The sequence below is a fragment of the Sarcophilus harrisii genome, chromosome 1 (genome assembly GCF_902635505.1).
Source record: "Sarcophilus harrisii chromosome 1, mSarHar1.11, whole genome shotgun sequence".
NCBI classification, from domain to species: Eukaryota; Metazoa; Chordata; class Mammalia; order Dasyuromorphia; family Dasyuridae; genus Sarcophilus; species Sarcophilus harrisii.
In genome coordinates this window covers 549,507,259-549,519,660 of record NC_045426.1, presented here as the reverse complement: position 1 = coordinate 549,519,660, position 12,402 = coordinate 549,507,259, and the positions used below count along the sequence as shown (strand labels likewise).

General features: G+C 36.6%; 1 protein-coding gene across 3 annotated transcripts in view; it reads left to right on the top strand.

Moving 5' to 3' along the window:
• The first annotated feature begins 10,709 nt into the window (after nt 1-10,709).
• Nucleotides 10,710-12,402, top strand: part of PHACTR1 (phosphatase and actin regulator 1) — a 622,984-nt gene continuing 621,291 nt past the window's right edge. Inside the window, exon 1 of one of the 3 annotated variants that reach the window (XM_031946843.1) lies at nt 10,710-11,300. The gene's annotated coding sequence lies outside the window, so the exon portion shown is untranslated. The remainder of the gene's footprint in view (nt 11,301-12,402) is intronic. The other 2 variants (XM_023496332.2, XM_031946844.1) reach the window with 2 other exon arrangements.

Sequence of the window (12,402 nt, the reverse complement as noted above, 5' to 3'; positions counted from 1 at the left end):
ATATATAGACATATGGATATATGTATCTATATGTAAATATATTTAGTTTATATTATCTTATTTGGATATTTTTAAGCATATACTGCCAAGCTGGTCCATGGCACAGAAAAGATTAGGAGCCCCTGAATTAGACAATTATTATATATTAGTCATTACTAATGCATCTATCAATATACCTGTGTAGTAGTGGAATTAAGAAGATGAGGCTATCTTTGATTCTGAGTAGCTGTGTGATCATTAGTAAATCTCTTAAACACTCTAATGTATGAGTTCCTCACTTGTTGGATGTGAACAAAACTACTTGGATAAAATGACTTCCTGCAAGATTTTTGTGAAGCTCAAATGAAATGATATTTGTAAATTAGCAGTTTAAAACTTTAAAATACAATATAAATGTTAATAATCATGATAATGATTATGTTTTCTCTCAATATTATATTAATATCCCTTCATCATAGAAAATATGTTCTTTATAGTCTCAGAACACCTAACTCAGTGCTGAATATGTAGTAGGTGCTCAGTAAACATGCATTTCTTATAGATATCCTCTATAAGTATGTTCTGGGAGACCATAATTGTTCTTTAGTTGAGAAAACATATAGTAGCCTAATGACTGACAGTTGTAGTGATCATACCTTTTGGACTTAATTTCCCAGAGATTGCTCCATCATCCCTTTAAGATTCTAGATGAACCACCAGGGGGTAGATCACCTCTTCTCTCATATTAACATAACTTTAACAAGTTGTGTTCACTCACTGCCAGTCACCAGTCACTGGCTTTACAAAAGGATATTTATTTGGAAGATTCAGTGAGAAGAAAAGTAGAAATATTCCTCCCTCCCTCGATACTTTGGGTTCAGTTTCTCCCCTATGTTACTTCAGTGCTTGAGGAGAGTAGATTCAGACTCAGCATCATTTCTACATTGCTTTTATTCTAATTAAGTTAACATCCAAATGAGTTAATTGAATAGTAGAGCTACCAAGAGAGAATAGCCAAAGATAATGACCAAAGCTTTGATTAGCTAATTTCTTTTGAAAATACTCCCAGTTTTGGCTATGCAATCAACTAAAAAGACTTTTAACTACATACTTAACAGACTAAAACCACTTGTAGAATTTTTATACAAACTCCAGAGTGTCTCCAAAGTACTTCTATTATATTTCTTCATCAGTTTCTTGAATGCAGGCTTCCAATGCTGTTCTACAAAGTAATATCAAAGGCATCTTATGTTTATCCTCCATTACCTTGTTAATGGCCACCATAACAGTGGAAATTCAATTGAATAAGAGTTAAAAGATATGGATTCTAATTTCATCTATAGCTGTGTAACTTTATGCAAGTCACTAAGTTTTCTGAATATCAATTGCTTTGTATAAAAAGTGGGGACAATAATATATTTTCTTCTGAGCAGGGTAAGTGTAAAAAGAATATGCACATGAAAAAATATATATTTTAATAATTATAACTTTTTATTGATAGAACCCACGCCTGGGTAATTTTTTACAACATTATCCCTTGTACTTACTTCTGTTCCGACTTTTCCCCTCCCTCCCTCCATCCCCTCAGCAAGCAGTCCTACACGTGTTAAATAGGTCACAGTATATCCTAGATACAATATATGTGTGTAGAACTGAACAGTTCTCTTGTTGCACAGAAAGAATTGGATTCAGAAGGTAAAAATAACCTGGGAAGAAAAACAAAAATGCAAACAGTTTACATTCATTTCCCAGTGTTCTTTCGTTGGGTGTAGTTGCTTCTGTCCATCATTGATCAATTGAAACTGAGTTAGATCTTCAATTTGTGGAAGAAACCCACTTCCATCAGAATACATGCTCATACGGTATTGTTGTTGAAGTATATAATGATCTCCTGGCTCTGCTCATTTCACTTAGCATCAGTTCATGTAAGTCTCTCCAAGCCTCTCTGTATTTATCCTGCTGGTCATTTCTTTTTCTTTTTTTTTTCAATTTTTTTTTATTTAATAGCCTTTTATTTGCAGGTTATATGTATGGATAACTTTACAGTATTAACAATTGCCAAACCTCTTGTTCCAATTTTTCACCTCTTACCCCCCACCCCCTCCCCCAGATGGCAGGATGACCAGTAGATGTTAAATATATTAAAATATAAATTAGATACACAATAAGTATACATGACCAAACCGTTATTTTGCTGTACAAAAGAATCAGACTCTGAAATATTGTACAATTAGCTTGTGAAGGAAATCAAAAATGCAGGTGGGCATAAATATAGGGATTGGGAATTCAATGTAATGGTTTTTTAGTCATCTCCCAGAGTTCTTTCTCTAGGTGTAGCTGGTTCAGTTCATTACTGCTCCATTGGAAATGATTTAGTTGATCTCGTTGCTGAGGATGGCCAGGTCCATCAGAACTGGTCATCATATAGTATTGTTGTTGAAGTATATAATGATCTCCTGGTCCTGCTCATTTCACTCAGCATCAGTTCGTGTAAGTCTCTCCAGGCCTTTCTGAAATCATCCTGTTGGTCATTTCTTACAGAACAATAATATTCCATAACATTCATATACCACAATTTACCCAACCATTCTCCAATTGATGGGCATCCATTCATTTTCCTGTTTCTAGCCACTACAAATGGGGCTGCCACAAACATTTTGGCACATACAGGTCCCTTTCCCTTCTTTAGTATCTCTTTGGGATACAAGCCTAGTAGTAGCACTGCTAGATCAAAGGGTATGCACAGATTGATAACTTTTTAGGCATAATTCCAGATTGCTCTCCAGAATGGTTGGATTCGTTCACAACTCCACCAACAATGCATCAGTGTCCCAGTTTTCCTGCATCCCCTCCAACATTCATCATTATTTTTTCCTGTCATCTTAGCCAATCTGACAGGTGTATAGTGGTATCTCAGAGTTGTCTTAATTTGCATTTCTCTGATCAATAGTGATTTGGAACACTCTTTCATATGAGTGGAAATAGTTTCAATTTCATCATCTGAAAATTGTCTGTTCATATCCTTTGACCCACATGAAAATATTTAAAAATTTTTTTTATTTATTTCATTAAATATTCCCAATTATATTTTTAAATTTATTAACATTATTTTTAAAATTTTGAAGTCCAAATTCTAGTTATCCCTCTTGTCCTTTTCTTATTCCTTGAGAACACAAGGAATATAATATTCATCATGTGAAGTCATACAAAACATATTTCCATATTGGATCTGTTACAAAAGAAAACATATACACACAGCAATAAAACTAAAGAAAGTGAAAAAAATTATGCCTCAATCTGCACTCAGAAGTCATCAATTCTCTCTCTAGAGGTGGGTAATATTTTTAGCATGGGTCCTTTGGAATGTCTTGAATCATTGTCTTGATCAGTGTAGCTAAATCTTCGTGAAAATACTTTGAAACATGTAAAGCATCATATAAAACAGTGTTATGATTATTGTTGATGAAATATCATTCTACGTTTTACTTTGGGTTACTAAACATTTTGGTACCTAACCTTAGAAGTAAGACAACACAAGACAATTTCTCACTCTTGGTGCTCTCCTGATTTTCCAACTGGGATTTGGAGAACTTTTGGTGCAACGAGGAACAACCTTCTTTCTGACTTTAGACATTTTATTTCCTCCTCTGTCAGCCCATTATGGAAAAAGAATAGTTATTGGAGAGTTGGACTTCCATTTATGACTTCCATTCATGACATTCCATTTATGACTTTCATGACATTCATGACTTCCATTTCCAATCCTATTTTTGTCCACCTGCATTTTTGATTTCCTTCACAGGCTAATTGTATACTATTTCAAAGTCTGATTCTTTTTGTACTGCAACATAATTGTATGGACATGTATACTTATATTGTACTTAAATTACACTTTAACATATTTAACATGTTTGTCAACCTGCCATCTGGGGGAGAGGCTAGGGGCAAGAAGGGGAAAAGTTGGAATAAAAGGTTTTGCAATGTCTATGCTGAAAAATTACCCATGCATATATCTTGTAAATAAAAAGCTATAATAAAAAAAGAAAGGCATGCTATAGAAAATGAGATTTTATTTGTGACTTAAAAAGTTAGGGAAGTTAATAGAGAAAGATGATGAGGGGGAGGAGAACATTCTAGGCCTGAGAGGCAACCTGAACAGATGCCTAAAACTGAGAGATGATATATCTGATTCATAGTACAGTAAGAAAACCATTGACAATAGATTCTAGATTATGTGGAAGGGAGTAAGGCATAAGAAGACTGGAAGGTTAGGAAGGAACCAGATCATGAAAAGCTTTGAAATCCAATTTGATCCTGAAGGCAAAAGGTAGTCTTTGGAGATTACTGGGTGGAGGGGTGCCATGATAGAACCTCTGCTTTAAGAAAATTACTTCAGGGGCTGATTTGAATGGATTGGAGTGGAGGAAGACTTGAGGCAGGCAGATCTACCAGCAATCTATTGTCTTAGTTCAACTACAAGGTGAGAAGGGTCTGCACCTGAGAGGTGCCAGTGGTAAAAGAGAGAGGGGAATATATTGAAGAAATGTTGCAAAAGTGAAACTGATAGGCCTTGGCAACTAATTAGATATGGGGAATAAAAGATAGTGAGGATTTGTGATTTCAATCATGAGGATCTAGGAAGATTATATTACCTTCTACAATAATAGGGAAGATGTTATAATAGGTGAGATTTTAAAGGAAAGAGAATGAGTTCCATTTCAGACATTAGAGTTTAAAATATCTACTGTGTATCCAGTATAAGATATCTGAAAGACAAAAATAGTGTGATTGAAGGTCAGCATAGACTTAAGACAGAATAAGTAGATTTAAGAATCATTAGCATAAAGAAGGTGGTTCCCATGGGAGCTAATGAGATAATCAAGTGAAGTAATATAGAAGTAGGAGAGAAGAAAACCTAAGACAGAACTTTGTGGGATCTTTATAGTGAGAGGAAGTGATCTTGATGATAATCCACTACAGAAAACTGAGAAATATCAGTCTTATAGGTAGGAAGATCAGAAAGGAGTGACATATCAAAACATCTAGAAAGAAGAATCTTTCAAGAAGAAGGTGATCAATAGCATCCCAGACTACAGATAGATCAAGGAGAACAAAGATGAACAAAAGATCACTGGATTTGTCTACTAAGAGATGATAAGTAATTTTGCAGAGAGAAATTTCAGTGGAACGATGAGACTGAAAGCTATATTATAAAGACATAAGCACAAAGAGAGAAGAAAACAAAAAGAAGTCTCTATTGAACACAAAATTTTCAAGTTTAGCTACAAAGGACAGAAAAGAAATGGTATAGTTAACTGGGATGGAAGAATCAAGTGAGGATTATCTTAAGGATGGGGAGGAAGGGACATGGATATGTTGGTAATCAATTGTGGAAAGATCTACTAGATAGTGAGAGAAATCTTTTGGAAAAAACAAAATAGGATGGAATTGCTTGTAAAGGTAAAGGGGTTAACTTTGGTAAGGAGTGACCACTTTGATGAGGTTTGGTACAAGACAGGGAGTTGTGGGAACCCCCTTCTGGTCGCCACAGGTCCTTTGTAAATGAATTCATGAACCCGAAAAGTTAAACTGGCAAAACAAGTTTATTATTAGAACTGAGAAGTCAGCTTTGCAGGCTGACTTCCTTAGTGGCAGGGTCCCAACAGAAAAGTAAAGATCTAGCAGAGAAATCTCAACAGAGAGGTAAATAGATTCATGTTAGGGAAATAAGTGAGAGAGATAAAGAGGAAATAATGCTGAAAAGAGAATGTCTTTTCAGTGGGCAGAGGATATGCCAAGAAGGGAGAGAGGTTCCTACTTTTGGCTCCCTGCAAAGATTTGAGCTGAAGGAAGATTGTTATATGGGTAGCACTTGGTGGAGGCTGGGAGCAGTTTGAGTTGGAATCAGAATAGAGAATCTTCAAATTGAATGAGTGCCCCTAGACTAATCTCCAACTTAATAGAGTTGGATAGAAATCTCCATCTCCAGATCAGGCAAAGTAGGATCCTATCCAGATAACAGAATGAAACCACTTTATCTTGATTCCCTGGGGTGGGTCTCTCAGGGGAGAGCTTCTCTGAGGGAATTGCCCAAGCTTTCCCCCCAAAGTCCGAGAGGGAGAGTGAGAGAGAGTGAGAGAGAGTTTCAGGGCTCTTCTTGTCAACTTCATATGACATGGGGTGAAGGAGGACTTAGTGTAAGGCAACTTATAAGTGATAGAAGATAAGAAAAAAGGAATAAAAGGTGCACGTGGTGAATGTCCTCATTTTTTTCTGTAAAATATAAGGCAAAGTTCTCTGCTAAGAAGATGGAAGCAGAAGGAGCCATGAGATGTTTGAGTTTGATTGTTGTTGTTTATCCTTTGTTCTCAAGGAGGATCAATGACATCAGGAGAGTGATGTCTTGACTTGCATGTGAACTGAATTTAAGTGAGGCAGAGCGTACAAAGTCATCAGCTCCACTCTCAAAGTATAGTGGCAAGATATAGGTCAGGAAGACTGGCTATGGTCCAGCATGCAGTGGAAAACCTGGGCTTTTTAAAGCTAAGTTCTTTTCAAGGTCTCAAATTGTCTGAGGCAACACAGATTTAGTAGTTAAGGCTAGGTAAGAATTGTAAAATATGGTCTACTTTGTCTTCACAAAAGAATCAAGGATTTGTATAAGAAGGGATGAAAAGGTTTAGAAGAACCTTTGTGGAGAGTGGGATATTGAGTTGGTAAAGGGATTTACAGTAGTATTGTCTCAAAGCAGTAAAGGCTTAGTTAAAGATAATGCTTGCCTGACTTTCTCCACTTTTCATTCAGCACCAGATGTATAGAAGTAAAAGCAACAAATGGTTGGAATGAGAATGATGCAAGGCTGAAGCCTGGTAGGGAACAACCAACAATAATAAGGGGTTTAGGAACTCAAGAGAGAAGGAAAGTATAAAAGTGAACTGCTTCACCAAGGGCTCAAGTCAAATCAAAAAGGAGAGAATTAATGGTTCAGGGTAATGACCTAAGCAAGAACTGATCCAAGGATTGAAGGTCACAGTATATATATATATATATATATATATATATAGAGAGAGAGAGAGAGAGAGAGAGAGAGAGAGAGAGAGAGAGAGAGAATCTGTAAAGGGAAATCAAGAAGAGGAGCTGAAATTATCGATCATGATCAGAGAAGTCAATTTCAGAATTTATGAACATGGAGGTAGTGAATTTGTCTATAATAACAAAATCAAAGATATAATCATCCTTATGCAAGCTTAAGGTGGAAAGGACTAGGTCACAGGAAGTAAGGATGTTGAGAAACTGAATGGTTAGGATGTTTGAAAAAGAGTTAATATGTATTTTGAAGTCTCTAAATATGAGGACAGAAGTTGGGGAGGAGAGAAAAATTGTGAGCTAAGTACCAAATTCATTTAGAAAGGAAAAGGAGTGATCTGGAAACCTGTAAGCAACTGCCACCAGAATTTTGATTGGATAATAGATATGAATTACATGAACTTCAAAGGAGGAGATGTTACTGAGTGATGGAGACAGGAAAGAATGTGGAAGTGGCAAGGAGAGTTCCAACTCTCACACTACCCCCCCCCTTTAAATCAGTGAACCTAAGGCAATATGTGAAGATGTAGCCAGTAATGAAAAAAATGATGGAGAGAGTGCTGTCATCTGGGGATCCTGGTTTCAGCAAAAGTTAAAAGATAGGAGTTACAGAAGAAAAAAACTAAGATGAAGATATGTTTGTGGACTTTGGAACAGGCATTATAGAGGACATAGTTGAAAGAATGGATGTCATTTGGTCTGAACTTTAGGATAGAATGGTTGAGGGGAATGGGTTTGGATACTGATTTATGAGTGCTCATTGTCACTGGGATGTGTGTGTGTGGTATGACCAGGTGTGAGAATATTTATTATTTACTGGAAAGTGCCAGTCTTCTTCCCAAAGGAGGATGGACACAAATACAACAGATGGGAGGCAGCTGGTAAAATGGAAAACTCTTTTTCACTACTTCTTTTCCCTCTGAAAGTAAGAGATTAGACCAGGAATTGTATAGCAAGAAATGGAAGTCCAACTCTCCAATAACTATTCTTTTTCCCTAATGGGCTGACAGAGGAGGAAATAAAATGTCTAAAGTCAGAAAGAAGGTTGTTCCTCTTTGTACCAAAAGTTCTCCCAATCCCAGTTGGAAAATCAGGAGAGCACCAAGAGTGAGAAATTGTCTTGTGTTGTCTTACATAGAAGTTGTTCCAGTGGACTAGCAACCTTCCCTCCTGAGCAAAGCACAGCACTGAGTGGAAGACTTTAGACCAAAGGAAGTTTTCATTCCTCTTCTTACATGAGGCTGTAGATCAGATGGGTACAAAAGAGAAATAAAAGACTTTGTTTCAGGCCAAGTCACTTTGGGGTATGTATAAAGATCCCATCCTCCTTGAGGCCTTCCTCCAGGAGATACACTTAGCAGAAGTTGAAAGGTATTTAGTCAGATAAAAGTCTGGCTCCTCTTCTCAATGAGGCTATAGATCAGGTCAAAACAATCAGCAAAACAATAAAAACAAGTCCTGATTTGTTTCATTAACCAATTTCTGAGGTGCAAAATGCTCACTCTAAAAATTTAACAATCAGCTTTCATGGGTCAGTTCATACTGGCTTCAGCATACCCTATATCAATATCTATCTTTATATCTACTACTTCAGCATACCCCTGTCTATATCTATCTTTTGAGTATAGCACACAGAATAAAACTAGGTTAACTTTCTTTTTTTAATGGATGATTCCTCGGTGAAGTTTATAGCCAAACTAACAGTTCCCATATAAGTACTGTTCTAATGCTTTAGAGTAGTTATTTGGTCTATTTCCATATTTAGTATGATATTGTATTTTTTGTATTTCTATGTTTCTAGTCCTATTACTGGACAATGAATTACAAAATAAACTCTAGTATTCCTTACCTTTGCTTATAATAAAGATATTTCATATGCATGAGCTCAACCGAACAGATTGTTTTGCTGACAAACTATCGAGGTTCATTCCTGAAGTTTGTTTGGCATTTTCTAATACTGATATCTATTTCTAACCCAAAAGGCAAAAGACAAGCTGAGAAGCACAAGTATTAATGTGAACACAAGTGAATGTGTTATTGGAGAAAGGGAGGACAAATGGAAAGAAGAAAAACATAATTTTTTCCCCAGAGGAATTGAAGAGAAATTAGTGTGTATGCTGTCATTCAATGGAATTCAGATTACATGTAAAATTCTATTTGAAATTATTTAAAAGAGCATAGCAGTCAAACATGGTGGAACACATCTATGATCCCAGCTTCTGAGGAAGAATAAGACAAATGGATTTTTTGGGCTTAGTGGTGCTGAGATGCAAAGAGCTAAGCTGATGGGGTATCCACATAAATTTGAATTAATAGGGCATACCCCACAGCCAACAGGTAGCCTAAGTATGGTCAAAACAGTTCAGGCCAGAAACTGATCAAGTAAAACTTACACAGTTTAATGGATCAAGCTCATGAATAGCTCTGTCTGGACAGATGGAAGGGAAGGAGATAAGGAAGAAAGCAAAGGGAGGAAAAGCGGGAGGGAGGGAGGGAAAAAGAAGGAAGGGAGAAAGGGGAGAAGGAGGGAGGGAAACAAAAACAATCTTTTATTATTATTATTAGCAAATCTTTTATTTTAAAAAAGTGTATTCATATCACAATTTGGAATTTTTGTGTAGGAGAGCTTTCTAAATCAAAGTGCATCTGTATGGTTGCCTGCTTTTATTATAATGTATTTTCCTTAAATTTGGATGAAGCACACTTACTTTATTTGTGTATCTAGTTCTTTTATTCTCGTCTCCTACCACATATACTGTTCTTTCTCCAATTTCCCGGGGGGGGGGGAGCTCTATTTTTCTACTGTCTATTTGTCCTTCCTTTTTCCAATAGCACATTCGCTTATATTCACATTAATATTTAGTATTTGTCAGCTTGTCAGCAGGTCTGGAGTACCCACACATACACACACACACACCACTTTCTCTCTCTCCCCTCCTATGAGTCACTACAATCTCAGTTAGATTCACAATAAAGAGTTCAGAACCTGTCGCCCACACCTTACTGTAAGCTAAAGAAACCAGCAGACAGCTCTCTCCTCTTATAAATGTCAAGTGCTCAGTATGTCTCAATTTTTGGCTGGGAAGAAAGATGAGCCTGGAAGATCGAGTCCTTGGACCCTAAACAACACTCTTGAGTACTTTGAGTCCATATCTGTTCCATGCCACCAGAGGGCTTATGATTGGTAGGTTTACTCTTATCTCAATAATCATCAACCTGTTACATAATTCATTCTGATTGGTTAGGGTGGCCACAAGCTAATGCAATCAGTGTATGTCTCAAGGAGGGGCAAGAAGCCCCAGGTAAGTGGTACACTTGCCATAGCTTTAGCTTGTCATGACACTTTTTTCGGAGAGATTCCTAAAATGTAGCTTTTTTTCCTCAGCGATTAAGCTACAAATACTTTCCCTTGAAACAGATTCAGTAAGCAAAGAAAAGGTAAATGAGTTTATAAAAAATCTTCAGTAGATCTGGCCTTTGACATGGAATAGGAAGTGCCTCAACAATTCAAGGAAAAGAGGGCAGAGTTAGTTATACAGTGGAGAAAGCGCTGTCAAATGACAGTTTTGAGTTCTGCCTCTGTGGGTGATTTTATAGAATAACAAGCTTTTCTCCAGTCTTAGCTCTCTGGCACCTCCTTGAAGTTACTTAGATCTTTTCAGTTATGGTCAAAGGATGGCTAAATGGTCATTAGGAAATGATTTGCAGTAAAACTCTGACCAAGCAAGGGAAAAGGAAAGAAAAGGGCAGGATGCAGAAAAGGAGCATGTGCTTTATGCCTCGTTTTTGAAAATAACGAGCAATTATAATTATTCACCTTGTTTTACAGCTCAGAAAGAAAGTGGCATTGCACAAAGCCATACCAACATCCGTCGTGATTAGAAAGTGCTCCACACCTTGGAGAAGAGTGGAGACATAAGAATAATTTCAAATGCAAATTAAATTGAGGGGGTAGCAGAGAGAATATATAAAAGACAGTAAAACAAAACCTTTCCATTTTCCCAAATTAGCAGTCTGATGTGTTCAAAAAAGCACTTCAGCTTAGATCTCATACTTAAAGGTTGCATTTCATCATAATATAAAATAGGCAATCCATCATTTTTCTTTTCTCAGCGCTCTTGGATCGTATTTGAAGGGAAAATTAGAAACTGTTCATTTTGGCTGGCAGGCTCCGGTGTAGTGCACAGCTCTGTTCCATGCACTGCAGCATGATCGAAGGGGGTCCATAACTGCTGGTGAGTACCTTCTAACTTTAAGACTCCTTTCTTGTCTCTTTTTTTGTGTCTTTTTTTTCAGGGGGAAATCATTTAGATCTCTGTTGCATTTTGTTTTTCAAATGATTGGGAACCATCCAGTAGCTTTTTAAAGCTCTTGTGCAGTGACTGATCTGCAGAGGGAAAGAAAATCCTATAGCTGTATGAGATGCTGATGGCTAATCTGTGTATTAATGATAACAGAAAAATATTTAATGTACTTGAGCTAAAATAGTCTATTGAAAGATAAGAACAGGTGGTCACTGAACCATTTCTTGATGGGATTTCCATGATGTTTGCTGTGAAATCATTCCACATTCTTTGGGTTGTAATTGTAAGTCATACAAGGGACTTAAAGCAATAAAAATAAATTATTAGATACAATAAAATCCTTTTGTTAACCATAATGACACTTCTTAGCCCTAGCTTGCAAGGGGGAATAGAAGAAAAAATAGATTTATTTGATGACTGGTTACAGATTTTATTTTATTTTTCTGGACAAAGTTTTAAATAGCAAAAAGATGATTTCTCCTGGTAATCTTAGCTACACAGAGGCAAATGTTAGCATCACTTTCTGTTGCTAAGGTAACATTCTGGCCATTTTTTTCTGACAAGGGAAGTCCAGTTGGAGAGATGACATGCATTATTCATAATAATTTCAATTGTACATTGAAAATTATATGCTTACACTGGGAATATTTAGTGAGATCAAAGAACCCTGTCTTGGAACTCCTCTAGCTGTCTCTGCTGGTTATTCTGGAGTTGCTTCTTGGTCTTGGGCAGTATAGAGAATCTGCTTTAGGGGTAGGTAATGAAGCAAAAGTTGAAGAGTAGGGGGATTTTCAAAGTTCTTTCTCATCAGAATTGGTTTCCTAAATTAAAATTTCCCCGTTCCTGGTGGGAAAAGCAATTGGATGGTGTTTCTAAGTGTGATCTTAATGACTGCAACTTATTGATTCCTATAAAAAAGGTATTATTAAAATTGGGATTCTTCATTTGTGAAAAGAGCAAAGAAATAACTAAGAGTGCTTAAAAGGGAAAACCAACAGGCTGATTGTTTCTTAATGAAGTTTATTAACTGGTG